Source organism: Montipora foliosa, chromosome 13, assembly GCF_036669935.1.
Source record: "Montipora foliosa isolate CH-2021 chromosome 13, ASM3666993v2, whole genome shotgun sequence".
NCBI lineage: Eukaryota > Metazoa > Cnidaria > Anthozoa > Scleractinia > Acroporidae > Montipora > Montipora foliosa.
Genome location: NC_090881.1, coordinates 41,333,083 through 41,348,082, shown reverse-complemented (window position 1 = coordinate 41,348,082; position 15,000 = coordinate 41,333,083).

Here is a 15,000-nt window from a genome sequence, read left to right as displayed (position 1 = left end):
AGCGCCGCATAGAGCTAAAAAAACAAGATCCTTAAGTAAGTCACTTCCACTTTAACCGGGAGACTTACAGATATGCTCTTGCCGATTGTCTGGTCGTTAGGTGAAGCTATTTTCAAGCAGTCAATCTCTACATAACAATCGACATGATGTTAATCTTGACCGTGGCATTATCAAGCCAACATTCACCATGAGATCTGTAGCATGGGTTTTTAGAATCATTTTTCACACAAGTCATGGCAAAATCATTCATCCAAACACATTCTTGTGGTTTCAAACGCTCTTGCTCCATGTGATAAACGATGCAGCCGCTTCGAGTCAATGAAAAATTGGTACTTAAAAATGTCTTACTTGCTTCTCTGTCATGCTCTATTGATTGAATTCTCTCTTAAGGTGATTGAGGTTGAGATTAAAGGGACTTCTTCGCAGATCGCTCCAAGTGAATGGGGCCTAGTGGTTAGAGCGCTTGCCTTGAGTTCCGGGGAATCCCGGGTTCAAGACATAGTCTGAATACTGGTTGAAATTGTTCCTGGTAGTCCCTGGTTCATCGTGCTCAGCTGCACTTGTAAACAGCCAGTTAGCTTGCTTTTATTGAAGTTAATGTTGAATGTTCTGTTCTGTCGTGATTGTGTTTCATTGACCCTAAAAGCCCCTACGGTTAGTGGTCAATTAAGTATGTATGTATGTATGTATGTATGTATGTTTGGGAGGCGCCGAGGCCTCATGGTTAGAGTGCTCGACTCGGGATCGACTGGTCCGGGTTCGGGGACATCGTGTCCGGGGACATCGTGTTGTGTTCTAGGGCAGGACACTTTACTCTCACAGTGCCTCTCTCCACCCAGGTGTATAAATGGGTGCCGACGAAGTGGGAATACTGGGGGTAACCCTGCGATGGAGTAGCATCCCATCCGGGGGGGGGGGGGCGAGTAGAAATACTCCTAGTCCCTTCATGCTACGGAAACCGGAGATAAGCGCCGTCCTGATGGGCCTTCTGGCTGGTAAACAGAGAGCTTACCTTTAAGTATGCCTTGTATTGTAATTCCACATGATCAGAAAATTGTTTTTGATGAAATATCAGCCCAACCAACCACTATTGCCCCTTCCAAATGTGCTTTAACCTATTGACTCCTGGGAGTGAGACAAAATAGATTTTACTCTACCTAACGCCAGACGATTTTGCTCCTAAATGGGGGGCGGTCCAGGAGTCAATGGGTTAACAGTGTGGCAGTCTTCTAAATACAAACTAAAATGAAATAATATAGACTAAAGAGAGAAGCGATCCTCGTATCTATCCTGACAATTTAAGCAATTGTTTTACTGTACCAGTTAGTTTACCAGTTTCAGCACTTGGACTCCTTCAATTCAACTACTGTCTGTGTTGCTTTTATGTGGTCTTATCGACCAGTAGAACATTCAAAAGATTACGCCAAGCCGACCACATTTCTGAAGGAAAAGCCAGACCACAACTCCGGGTAATCCATGCCCTAGTCTTTTTGATTAGTGTGTGGGATCTTTAACGTTCCACAGAGTTTATGAACATTGAAGGGTTGTGAGACTGGGCCTGCGGTTTATAGTCCTTACCCGAGAAGATTTGACAGTCTAACCATTTGCGGATTTAATTACAAGGGCAGTCCTTTTTCCTCAGTTATTTTAAGACCCTGAGTGTTACCTTGGTCCGGTCGGAGTCAACCTCACGACCTTCTGCATGGCATCCCAGTGCTCAACCAACTGAGCCACCGGTGCGCAATGGCTGGTACCTGAAAAATGCAGGCGGCATCAACAGGATTCGAACCCATGACCTCTGCAATGCCGGTTGCAAGAGCTATGCAGCCACTCGGTTGGGAGTGGATGAAGTGCGAGGATTACTTTTCTTTTTCGTCTGTAACCCACACTTTAAATATATATTCAACTTATTTCGTGCAAAAGAGACCAAAAGAGACCATTTCTTATAAATCCAAGGCAGTTCTTTAATGTAATGGAAAGACAAAAGGCTTCAAAGGCTTCGTTCGCTTGTATCATAAGGTAAATTGCAATGGAATTTGTTCTTAAAGGGAGAGATCAAATTGGTATTTCACCAAAGGGAACAGCCTGTTTTGCCTCTAAGTAGTAAGTAAAGAATTACAAATCAAAGTTTTCCTTGAGTTAGAACAGCAAATCTTCTACATCCTTCCAAGTTTCTGGTTGACTCCTTCATCTTAATAAGCCTCTGTGGAAAAAACAAAAGGGAGAACAAGGGCATAATTAGACAAATGCCTAAGACAACGTACATTAATTACTCATTTCCGGCCCCATGGGAGCTTTGTGTCCAAAGTTACTTCCGGCTCTCTCCCAATTTGGTGTGTTAAGTATACATGCGAACAAAATCGCACTTTAAGAACTGTTTGAAATGATTTTTTACGACAAAACCTCTGCTAAAGGATGGGAAAAATACCAAGGAAACAATTTTAAGCAATTTAAGTACGTCAGTTAGAAAATAACACAAAAATTGAGGTAAGTGAGGACAATGAACATTCGCCTACGAGCCACCATTTCAGCACGTGTTCTTAAATCTACATCAATCTACATCGTGACCGTCTTTTTTGCCTTAAAAACTGCGCTAGATCGTCGAATTAAAATTTTATAATTTGGACTGAAAAGTTCGAAAAGTTTGGTTAAGAGCACCTTCTGAACGCTCTATTCATGTTATTTGATATGCAAAACCTTGATCCCTTTGTTTGTTGTCATAGAGAAATGACACGTGTTGACACATAATTAAGAAATCATAAAAAGAGACCACTTTCATAAATGGAGACCACCTTCACATTCTTTTGTGTTTATGTTTATTAGACTTATTGCCCTCATTTTGTAACAAAAATATTCTTTTGAAATTCGCTGGTCGTAGCAAGGCAAGAAAGGCTTATTAGCATTAAAACACAGGAATTTCTTTTTTGCCCGCCATTATGAAAGAGGTCTATTCACGGATTCTTCTTTTTCTCTTGGTTAACTCAAAGAAAAAAATTGTTTTTCAACTTTTTGTACCAGAACATGTAACTTGGAAGAAATCTCCATTATTCCTCAATTATTTTGAAACATTTTTGCACATTTTTTTTCTTTACGGTTATTTCTCTGAAAAGTCCTTGGTTGTTATGCTGAATTTTTTTTACGGAAAAGTCTATTTTATAACCTTTAAAATTAGATTTTGTAAGCCATATTGCTATAGATGTAAGTCCACAAAATTAATCAGTTTTGTGGGACCATTTGGACCCAAAGCTCTGCGGGAGACTGGAAATGAGCTTTAGGACATTATGATGTAGGTTTATGGACAACTGCTAGTTGTTAAATACGTAATAGTATATATATTTACAGTGCCCGAGGGTCACTCTGATGGCTGCTTCTTGATCAGTACATTGTTCTTCAAAGCATGTTCACTCAAAGTTCTTTTTAGAAAACAAATTTTTTTTTTCTCTTCCAAAAATATACTCTTTGAACATGCCAACATATCATATTACAATCAAAATGGATAGAAATAAAGAGTCATATTGTATTTGATTTCCCGAGAAGATACCACATGTGATTCGAAATAAGATCAATATCCTGCAAAAAGTAAACCTTGGCAAAATCATATTTACAAGTTGTAATCCTCGAAGGAGTCACGAAGGCTTGCGTTGCTGCTACGAGATTTTGTTAGTTAATTAGATTGTTGAAAAGAGAGCAATAACGCTTTCATACGAAATACACGAAGACCTGTGTTTCCTGTAGTCTGTAGTATAGTTCACTCAAACTGCTCATATTTCAAAGCTTCTAAGTGAAGGGGTTTAGGGGAGATTTTTGGATGAACTGTCTGATTCCCCCTTCCACTCAGCGAGCCGGAAACCCTAATCCCCTTCTTTCGAATCGACAAGGTATCACAGGCAAGAGACCTTGGTAAGCGCCTCAGTTTTGCTGATTGAAATTTGCATGCACATGTCGAGATTTGGCATGTCGTTGTATTTAGTTTACATAATAGTGTGTAACTCATGGTTAATCATTATCATTGCCAGTATTATTACCATTATTATTGTGATTGTCACTGTCATTGCCATTACTGTATTGCCCTTGTAATTTTTACTGCCATTGCCATCACCATTGTGATTGCCACTGTCCCTGTCATTGTCTTTGCGATTGCATTTGTCATTGTCATTGTCATTGCCATTGCCATTGCCATTGCCATTGCCATTGCCATTGCCATTGCCATTGCCATTGCCATTGCCATTGCCATTGCCGTTGCCGTTGCCATTGCTATTGCCATCGCCATTGCCATTGTGATTGCCACTGTCACGGTCAATATCATTGCTATTGTAATTGTCATTGTCATTGCCATTGCCAGTGCTATTGTGATTGCCACTGTCACTGTCATTGTCATTGCTATTGTAATTGTCATTGTCACTGCCATTGCCATTGCCACTGTGCTTGCCACTGTCACTGCCATTGTCATTGCTATTGTAATTGCCATTGCCATTGCCTTTGTAATTGCCACTGTCACTGTCATGATCATTGCTATTGTAATTGTAATTGTCACTGTCATTGTCAATAGCATTGCCATTACCATTGCATAGAAATTATGTACCCACATTCCAAGAATAAAATTGCTATAACTGGTGTGGATATCACACAAAAATTTATCATCAGGTGCTCAGCGTCCTACACAAAACCTGGAATTTAGCAATTTTACGGCATAAGCCAGTTTAAGCAGCAACGATATCAGCGAAAGCGAGAACGACAGAAAACAAAGACAAAAACAAGAGAAAAAACAAAAAACAAAGACATGTTGGTATGTTTCTTTGTCTTTCATGTCCAAATTGACCAAATTTGAGCTTTTCTGGAGGACGCGAACACCAGACGATATATTTTTGATTTTCTCTCCACACTTCCACACCATTCATACCCTACCATGATGGTGTCGTACCGGTAGCTAATAAATAAATAATTACATAAATGAATTTTCTTAAAACTTACGTTTCTTTGGCCTTATGATGTAGAATGTTACAACTGAAAGGAGCGTGACTACCAATACTCCAACTGGGACTAATGCATATATCAGGAGTTTGTTCATGCTGCTTCCTCGAAGCTCAGAAGCAGGCTTCACTGAAGTAAAAAAACGAAAGGATCAACCTCGTTTCCAGGGTCTCTGGCAGATCAGAGAGACCCTGGGAACGAGGTTGCGAAAGCATGTATGTCGTCATCTTGTAAACTACTTTGCAAAAGTTTATTAGAAAAAGTTTTGCAGGTTTCTAAACGGGGATGATGGATCACACGGATCCGATTATGCAATTGTGTGGCCTTTTGTCTCATTGAAGGACAACTGAAAAAGCTCCTTGACAAGATTTACTGGTGAAGATTGGCCTCTGGCATTTGTATATTTCCACTCTGTGTTTTCAATTAGTTTTAATTAGTTATTTCCTGGAATTGAAGAGTAATCATTACGTACATGTACAATTATTAAAGGGAGGAAAGTAATGGTTTGAAACTAAGAATACCCGGATGATGAAGAACAATCTCCAATTTACATAAAAGTTGAAGATATTGAATATGCAAGTTGAATGTACTAAACTTTCATGTATTCTATATCATTAAATCTGTGAATTTATAAAATTCTTCCAGTGAACCTAGAGATACTGACTAGTCAGAAATTGAAGAATGTACCTAGACGACCATACTCGTCTCCTGGACTTCTAGGATTTTAATAAGATCGTGTGATGTCGTGATATGAAGAATGTTACTGTTGGTGGGATTCACATAAGATATGATAATATTTTTTAAAATCTGTTCAGATCTTGTATCAGCTGTAAAAGAAACTCAAGAGCTTGTAATATCTCGATATGAATCTGATAAGATTTACATTGTAAGATATCGGTAACAATATTGCATGTTAATAATATTAATAATGATGAAGATTGATACCATGCTGTAATCGAAGGTCTTGATTACTTTTAAATTATTACGAAAGTCTTAATAGAAAAGAGATCTTGAACTGAGCAGTGTCTCCTAGCCCAATTTGTATCAAACATACCGCACGTCAGATGTCGCTTAATACTCGTATAATTAATTCAAGACGACACTTTGTGATGTATTCTATGAGCTGGCAACACTTAAATTTTACAGCTATGAAGACGTCTCCAGTAGCAGGACTTCCAACACCATTATCAGCAGTACATCTGTAGCTTCCTGGATCTTGCCTCTCAATGCTACCTTGTGGCATGTTCACAACAGTGTTTTCCGAAGAACGTCTCGTCCATGTGATGTTTGGTGTTGGAATCCCGTTAGCTTTACAGTTCAGTATCACATCATCTCCCTCAGTTACTGTTTGGTTCGCAAAGATTTCAATGATTTTTGGTGAAACTACAAGAAGACCACAGAGAGGTGTGAAATTAAGGCCCAAAGCAAAAGATAAAGATAAAGATTGTATGCTTAAGGGACATTTCATGTCGTCTTCTATAACCTGGCAACACTCACATTTTACAGTTATGAAGGCATCTCCAGTAGCGGGGCTTCCAACACCATTATCAGCAGTACATCGGTAGCCTCCTGCATCTTGCCTTCTGATGCTAGTCATTGGCATGGTGACAGCAACGTTATCAGAACGTCTCCTCCATGTGATGTTCGGTGTTGGATTCCCGTCAGCTTTACAGTCCAGTATCACATCGTTTCCCTCAGTTACTGTTTGCTTTGCAGAGATTTCAATGATATTCGGTGACACTACAACAAAACCAAGGAGGATTCGAGTGGAATTAAGAAACTAAGCAAAGAGTTACTTAGGCATAAGGGGACACTCCGTGACGTACTCTATTTGCCGGCAGCACTCACATTTCTCATTGACAATTATGACGACATCTCCAGTAGCGGGACTTCCTACACCATTATCAGCAGTACATCTGTAGTCTCCTGCATCTTGCGTTCTGATGCGAGCCAATGGCATGGTGACGACAACGTTATCAGAACGTCTCGTCCATGTAATGTTCGGAGTTGGATTACCTTTAGCTTTACACTCCAATTTCACATCCTCCTCCTCAGTTACTCTTTGGTTTGCAGAGATTTCAATGATATTCGGTGAAACTACAAGAAAACAGGTGATGGTGTGAAAACACAGACAAGGAGATTGAGGTTCTAGCATTAAAATGGTAAACTTACTTGGGTTTACTACCAACTGCGTATCAACTGTGAACGGTCCAAGTTCCCCATTAGCTATATCGACATGAAGTGGTTGAAGTGGGTCCATGAGGCCACTTGAAAACTGAAGGTCCACAATGGCTTGGACGATACCAGACCTAAGACTTGAAATAGGTAAACAATGCTTAATAGACTTTTGTTTAAATATGTCGGATTGTGTGATTTCTTAAAAGAGCAATAAAATGCATTTCGGTGAGTTCAATAAATCATGTTTTGGACATTTTTTTTCTTAAAGTTATTGACGTATTTTAGTCTTCTCTTTATTTCTTAAGTTTAGCGTGTCAACCGCGCAAGATATAATCCTTGCATCCCGCGAGGACTGGATACCAGTTAAGGTAAATTAGGCAATGACGTGAGGGTGGCGTGGGAAAAAAAGAGATTTTTTTTCATTCTTTTGAGTCGCAGCAAATTTAGCTTAGTTGAAAACCATTTGTTCGATCCTCGGTGACTTCATCGTCTGTTTCTACTTTCCTTTGATCCGTGTAGCTGTAGTTGTAAATACCCGTAAAATGGAGCACCGACAGAAGGAGGGGGGGGGGGGGGGGGGTAAAGGGCGCACTGTCGGCTTCCGTTGACGTCCTATTTTCAGCTTTTACGATTTTTGCGAAAATTTGTAATTTTTGCTGCTGCGTGCAAACCTGGACATAAGTGTCATCTTGTACTCATATATTATTGTAACAAAAATTGCTTAATATTTCTGCACACAAAGGAAATGGAATTGCAATTTGTGATCCTGTCAATTTAAAGTACTGAGTAAGGTAGCCTTTGATTTTCTTTTTGGAAAGCCCTTAAGGTGCATATTGATTAGAATGTTATGACCAAGATTAACAGCATTTACTTTAAAACCTTTGTTTTATTGGCTTTAATCCATATTCACAATTAAACTGTCTATTTTTTAACCTTTGTAGCAACAAGAGTACATTCCAAAACCCCTAGTGTAAGCATGAACCTTACATAGAGTAAAAGAAAATGGAACAAAAGTTATATGAAGTCAACGTGTTGAGAATTAAAGAGGGCACACCTCTTAAGACGTAGCATATTTTCTGCAGCTGTTTGCTGAACGGCCGGTAAGTAAAATACTGCATCAAAGTAAAACGTTACCTAAATTCCTTAATGTTTATGTAATAAGGGCGCTTTCCTTCATTTTCTGGCCGGCTGTATGGGCTTGAGATCTGTAAAAGCAAAACTCAGTAAAAGTGAAACTAGATTACATCTAAGGGGAAGCTGAGAGGAAATAAATGTATCAATAAAAGATGCTGCACATGATTGTATTTACTGTACTTATGGCCCCAGTTGTCCAAAGGGTGAATAACACTATCCACTGGATAAATCAAGAGACCCTTTTTCGCAGATACGGCGGATTTTGATTTCTATGGTTTCGAAAGACATTAGGGATGCTCAGGGGCCAGTTAATATGTATTTGCACCCTGGGCGTCCCATAATAGCTGTTTGAAACAATAGAAATCAAAATGGCTTCCGTATCTGCAAAAATTAAACGGCTATTGGATTTGCTGGTGTTTATCTGCTGGATAGCGATATATCCGGTGGATAGCGTTATCCACGTTTTGAACCACCGAGGCCAGTAGTATATGGAATGAACGTTCTGGTGCGTGCGGATCACACCGATCGAGCGAATCGAGGAACATAGAAATAAGGGATATAGAACGACGCGATGAAACAAAGATGTAGTGTATCGCTTATTCGGAAGAAACCAATCTGGTGTCCCAAAGTTTGAGAAGCGGAACAAGGTCGCAGTTAACGTGTTTGGATTCAAGGACGGAATAGAGTTCTCCTCAACGGGGAAATTTGAAATTTAAAAAACACCAGGCCTGTGACGTTTTCGTACGTGATTGCTTCTAAAAGATGAGATAACTGTCAACATGCCGTAGTCTATCGTGGAGAGGATGCCATAGACAAGTTCCTGGAAGCATTACGGCTGGAAGAACAAATAATTCAAACTCTCACGAGAGAGATTTTGCCCATGCAATTGACTCCTCCTGAGAAACAAGAGTTTCAACAAGCCAACCATTGTCACATTTGTGGAGAGGAACTTGGGACTGGTCGGATTCGAAAGAGGAGGCCCACAACGCTTGCAAATTGAACTTTTGGTTAACGGGTCGAATTGCAGTCATTCTTCATAATCTCTGAAGCTATTATATATGACTCGCACCTCATTATGCAAGGCACGAGGACATTAAAGAACAAGACCATCTACTGCATTCCAAACAAGATGGAAAAGTATGTTTCTTTCTCTATTGGCTACCTGGATTTTTGGGACTCGCTTGAATCTCTACCTGCTCCCGGAAGTGTTTATGATGGCTGATTTTTTCGAAAGTTTACCCTCCAGGAGAAGACCGGAACAAATCTCCGGTATTTGAATCTCAAACACGCTGACTGCAATCTTGTGCCCCTTTTCAAACTTTGGGATTTTAATTATAGGTTCAGGACACCCAACTACCATCCAAGTTGACCTCGTCTACATAGGGTTGCGTTGATAGCTTCGCTCGTGGTCAGTTTTAACTGGTTGTAAGCCCGCCAAGATGCTCCATATGAAAGACTTTTCATCATCGTTTTTGATGCTGATGATAGCCTTTTTATCCTTTCTTATTTCTCGAGTAAAGGCAGAACTATCAGTTCGTCTTTCCTAAGTTGCTGGCGAGTTCCAATGAGCATGAACTCAGTATTCTCTTCATACAGCTTTAACTTATCTTCGACCATACACGCCGTCACAGTCCTGATGCACCGCTCCATAGCACACTTTGCATCGGTCTCTCTATCAGAACTGTCTGGCTTGAGCGACAGGTAAACCTGAGTGTCGTCTGTATGTACATGATTGTGTGGAAGCTCAGTCTTATTTACTTCAAACAGCTTACTAGCATAGGCAAAAAAGAGTAGCGGTCCTAGACATGACCCTTGAGGAACACTGAATGACAGGCGAGATCTGTCCAGGCACATGATCCGCCCGCACGGGAGCGCTCATTCCGCATATGAATGAAGAGTAGCCTGGTGTGGCCAATATCTCCGAGTGTTTACCCTCCCTACCATGATATACCACAGAGGACAGAACACAACACCGGTAACTCTGTTTCCTACTCTTTGGGAATGGTGTATGGGTTCTTTTAGGTCCCACAAGGTTATGAACATTGAAAGGGCTCTGAGACGGGGCCCGCTACGTACGGTTTTTTGGTCCATATCCGAGAAGACTAGACAGTCTAACCAAAGGTATCCTGTTATGCATGGTGAGATAAAATGATACAAAAACAAGAGCGTCATGCATGAGATACTTTGCAGAGTATGGACAAAATTTATTTTAGTTGAGGTAACTGAACTGGAATACAGATGACTCATCTCAATTCAGCATCTGAGAACCAAGGGAACACCCGAAAGGAAATACTTGAAAAACTCTCTGTCACACATGGTGGTAGTAGACAAAAAGGCAACACTGAACTTGATATTATATCGTTCACAATTGGAATGTATGCTAACTTACTGCTGCAGTCAGATTTGATGCCAGTTTTTCGAATTGAAGGGATTCTCTTTTTCTGAGAGCATCTGTCCATCCTATTCCTTGTGTTAATCTCAGTAAAACCGTAGTTGTGTTACACTGCGAAGAACCTGTCACAGATGGTTGATAATCATCACACTATTACTGCTCTGATAAAATCGATTTCTATGAGTTTTACTGCATTGCATGTATGTGTGGGAGGTTGATCAACTGTTATTAACTACTTTTGTGATATTGTCAACACCATCATCATCATCAATGTTGTTGTTCTTTGAAGTGTTGCAACTCCATCCCACCATTCAAGTCTGTCAGCATTATACAATTTCATTTGGAGCAGTGTCTAATGCTGTAATAACAACTGGGGCAACTTTTACCCTCTTTATTTTCCATACCTATTAAATTCAATCACCATATCAAGGCAGGAGTAAGGATTGCACAGTTGGTTAGTGCGCGGCGTCCTTTGCGAGAGGTCCTGAGCTCGATCCCTAGTGACAAAACATCCTTGCTTCGAATTCTTTCTATTCTGTGTAGCTTCAGGTTGCTTTTAATACCCTTAAAACGTAGCACTAATGGAAACAGGAGGGTTAAATGAGCTCACCGTTGGCTTCCTGGGAGAATACCCTCTAGAAGGTAAAGAAACTACCGACGTTAAATGAGGTATACCTGTACCTAGGCAATTTTTTGACCTTTCCTCTTGTTTGATACCAACCCTCCAATCATTAGGACATACAACGTCAATGATGAGGCAGTTTTTCCTCTCTTGCTTAACTTTCTCGTCATCATCATCATCATTATCATTAGTATTGACGAAATAAACTCACAAGGGAGCCAGTAACTTCTTTTAGCACAAATTATCATATTATGCAAAAGTGGGCACATGTCACATAAATGATAGTGATAGGCATTAATCAACAAACCGAATAAACGCAAAGTCAACAGCCTATGCCTTTTTTTTTACCACAGCCTCACAAACACAATTCCGTTGCTTGGGCATGGTCGAGAGCAGTAAACACCACACCTTGTATTAGACTATTCTGAGGGTCTGTTCCGCAAAGCCAACCAATTAAGGTAAGCTAAGCGTCAGTCCAATAGCTGAAATTCGAGGATGTGATCTCTTTGTTCTTAGATTAGGCAATTACTTGTAGACATTTATGTAATACTTAAGTATTATTATTATTATTACTATTATTATTATTACTATTATTATTACATCGACGTGTCACTGGCGTTCGGATTCCGACAAGTCTTCGAGATGTAGAAAAAGATCTTATGACAGGGGCGGAGCAAATTCCCGAGAGAGATGAATCAATAGGCGATTCATGGGAGGTGTGTAAGGATATTCTGGGCCGATTTGCTACTCCTCGATTTTAATTCTTTTTAAACTTTATTTTAATGTCAATTCAACTCTGGCTGGTACCTACAAGACCGAAGGAACAATACGAGCTATCTATAATGAAGGTGTAAAGGATTCAAGAATACAATTTACTTGCAACAGTCAAAAGCATTTTTGCAGTTTTTTCATAGGAGAGATGTCAAGTCAGACGCGAAAGCCGAAGATGAAATGGACTGAGCAGATGAATAAGGATATTTTGGATTGTAAGGAAAAGCTAAGGATCTTGTGTCGTCAGCGAATCCTCCCTGCAACGAAAATGCAAGGAGACGAGGTTATGTAGATGTCATGAAAGAGCCTTGGGACGAAAGAAGATACGACGATTTACAACTGAAGAGCCAAAACCTCCGGGATCAGGCCTCACAACTACAAAAAATGAACAACGGTGGAATCGATGCGAGTACCGCGGGGATGAATGGTGAGGACGAGGATAATGCTACGGTAGCGATGGATGTTTCTACCCAAGGTTGTGTAATGATACCCAGCTACTTGGATGAGTTCACCTGGTTTCGGAACTTCGGAAAAGACCAAGCATTTGAGCAGTTGCTGAAAGACATCGCTGAACAGTGTTTCGACCGACGCGTCGGTAGTGTGTCGGCCGACGTGTCGGTAGTGTGTTGGCCGACGTGTCGGTCGTGTGTCAGTGGTGTGTGGACCGACGCGTTGGCCGACGTGTTGGCCGACGCGTTGGTGGGATCGGATTCTTAAATTTTACCCAGCAATCGACACTCCGCCGATTGTTAACTGGGGCCTTAATGACGATGGGCAAGTCATAACAGTTAGTGGTGGGTCAATTATCAATGATACGTACAGTGAGATTGTCACTTGGCGCAAAAACACCCTCTTGGTGCCATATGGGAACGGGACGGGATTTAATCGATCAACTAACTAACCAAGCATGTCAATGATTGAAAAAATGGCACAACAATACATCACATCGCACTCAAAGCGGCAATCGTTCTCCTTGCTCTGGCGCTACAAAAACCTAACCAAAAATCCAAAGCAAAAGAACACCATCAATGTCTCGAAGAGCGGCAGGAGCTGTGGAGAAATGGTGAAATTGACTGTCTTTTGCGGGAGGGAAGAATGATTCAAAGGCGCTTACAAAAAGCAAAGAAGCATGATCCACCAAATAAAGCGAAAATTTTCGCTAAGCTAGTTATTGAAGGTCCAATTAATTCGGTGGTACTTTTTTTGAGCGATGATGATGGTGCGGGCGTGCTGCCCTTGACGGACGTTGATATGACGCAAATGCACGATGAACACCCTTATTGTCTGGTGCGGTGGAAACTATTCCTGATATTTTGTATCAGGAAATATATGGAGAAATCATAAAGGAGGCCCCTTTTTAAGGACTAAAGAATCGGGGGAACCTTCTGGTATCGACGTGGATATATTTAAAAAAATACTAGCTTCTAAATCATTCAAGAAGTTAAGTTCCAATCTTTGTGATGCTCTCGCCACACTCACAAGGAGGTTGTGTACGGAATATGTTCATCCTGCTTCCATCGAGACCATACTAGCAAATCGCTTGATCCCCCTTGATAAGAGCGGTTGTGCAGTCCTTCCCTAGTGCAAAAAAAGTGTTGACTGATTACTGAGCCTGAGAAATAAGTTGCTGCTAGGGAGGGAGATCTTCAGAGATACAGCAATTTATATCACTAGTCAGGGCTACAAGCACCTAAACGCAGCTATTGGGTCCAGGTCTTATGTTGAAGAGTATGTTGGCGAGAAAGTAGAGGATTGGATAAATCAAGTCTATGGGCTCGCAGAGTTTGCCACTTCTCAATCTCAGGCTAGCTTTGCGGCCTCCACATTTGGTCTGCGACATCGTTGGACGTATTTCCTTAGAACACTTCAAGACATTTATGATCTGATGGAAGCGCTAGAGCGCACAATCTCTGACATACTGATACCTGCCATCACGGGGCATAACTGCTCACAGAGTGAGCCATTAAAGATGGGGAGACTGGGTTTTACGAACCCTACAAAACAGGCGGAATCAGAGTACGCAGTGTCAGTCAAGATAACAGCCCCGCTTGTAACGGATATAGTTTTACAAGCGTACGAGCCTCTAGATGACACTCTAGTAAGACCTTTGGATCAAAGCGTGCAGAAAGAGAAAGATGAAGACTAGGAAAGCCGCTGATCTTGCTATGGAGAAAGGCGTATCAAGCTGGTTGACAGTAATTCCGCTTAAGGACATGGACTATACTCTCAATAAGAGGGAGTTTAGAGATGCCGTTCACTTGAGCTATGATTTGCAAATCAACGATATCCCGTAGGTCTGTGTCTGTGGGGATAAGTTCAGTGCTGACCATGCTATGATATGCAGACGAGGGAGCTTCATTATCCAACGGTATTGTGAGCTCCGTGATCTCTAGGCTGAAATGCTGAATGTCATGTGTCATGTTGTAAAGTGGAACCAGTCCTACAGGAGATCAATGGCGAAGTCTTACCAAGAGGTTCTAATAGAGCCCCTGGTGCGCGACTTGACATCCAGGCGCGTGGCTTTTGGGCAAGGCAAGGATCTGCTTTCTTTGATGTCCGGGTGTGCTACCCAAACGCAGAATCCTGCAAAGACCTTACGCCCCAGCAAAGTTATCACCAACACGAGAACGAGAAGAAGCGACAGTACAGCACCAGATTTCTTGACGTCGAACAAGCCTCATTTAACCCTTTTGTTAGTGTTCACCACGACTGGAGGCATGGCAGATGAGGGTAAGCGATTCCTCATTATACTTGCTGAACTTTTGGCCATAAAGAAAGGAGACGACTATGATACAATCACGTCAAGGCTTCTGTCGAAAGTATCATTTGCTGTCTTGAGATCCGCCCTATTATGTTTCAGAGGCTCACATAGGAGAAGACGCGAACTGTTAAATATGCAGGATACTGACTTTGAGGTCGAACTAGCAGGGTC